We start from the raw sequence: 1,371 nt of genomic DNA, 5'->3' as shown, positions 1-1,371 counted from the left end.
ACATTTATTAGGCATAAAGACTTCTGAGTTCTGGTGCATTTGTGCGTGCAGGGGTCATTATGTTACCACTATGCGGCATCTAGTTTTTCAATATAAGATCATTTTAGTTTAAACTCTGGCATGAAAAACAAGAAGCAATATGTATTTGTTCAAGGAATACTGAGCCTTAAATTGATTTTAGGTCTTCATTATGATTGCAAACAGTTGGAGTCAATGACGATGGTATTCCACACAAGAACTGTCCTCCTTCATTCCTCATGACTATAACCACCACCCTTTACATATTTTCTCACCCAGCTTCATGCATTCTTTCCAAAAGCTGGCAACTCAAATTAACAGTTTGATGACCAACTATAAAGGCCACATCCACTTATTCACATTTATTTTAGACTGGACGTGTTTTAAGAATTTTTTTTTCTCTGAGCAGCCGTTAGCTTGGATGAACCGTGAGAAAATCTCTGATTCTTCAAACAGATGCATTCCACAGCAGATAGGCTGCAGATTACTGTGAAATGTGACTGTTCCTCTGATAAACCATTTCAAAATCTGAACTATCCTATTAATATGAAACAGTTTAGTAAAAACAGATGTCTGCATTAAGTTGTAAAAAACACTCCATCATAGCCCACTGTGAAACCGTGAAAGGCAGGTGATACAAAATGTGTGTTTTACATGATCAGGTTCAAAAATCTAAGGTCTAACTTTTCTTAAAGGACTGCCTAACATCCAGGTTTTAGCTTAATATCTGTAATAATACCCTTATTTCTGTAAATATGTCTGAGTTATGCCTAGTTATGATGCTGTGGCAGCCAAAAATGTCAAAGACGTACATCTTATTGTTTTTCTGAAAGTTTTATTGAAAGTAAGCTCAGTATTTTGTGATATATTTTACTAACGGCAAGTGAAAATTAAACTGAGATTGTTGTTGAAGGCTACATCTTAGTCCACTTTCAGTTCTTTTTTTTATTACGGAAGTTCTGTGTTATTTTGTCATTCAGAACTTGACTTTCTAAAAATAAAGAGCAACTCCTCAGCCTACACATGGACTGAATCATCAGAAATCCTGTATTCGCAGTCATTCATTTACTCCATAAAGCTTTTTGTGACATCATGACAAGCAACAAAAGAGGGAGAGAAAACGTTTAATCAAAGTCAACAGAAAACTCGGCACACACATTCCACACTCATTATAATGAAGCTAAAATGGACGTTCTTCATCTCCTTAAACAGTTCTGTACAAAATGTAAGAATGTTGTTTCTCAACTAAACATCCTCCTTTAAAGATCTGTGCCAGGATTTAACGCTGTTAACTTTGAGATGCAATTAATGCCGTTTAAAACTATAATCTGATTAAGTGTTATTACATAAAAG

The sequence above is a fragment of the Austrofundulus limnaeus genome, unplaced genomic scaffold, assembly GCF_001266775.1.
Source record: "Austrofundulus limnaeus strain Quisiro unplaced genomic scaffold, Austrofundulus_limnaeus-1.0 Scaffold44, whole genome shotgun sequence".
Taxonomy (NCBI): domain Eukaryota; kingdom Metazoa; phylum Chordata; class Actinopteri; order Cyprinodontiformes; family Rivulidae; genus Austrofundulus; species Austrofundulus limnaeus.
Note: the sequence above shows the minus strand (reverse complement) of the source record.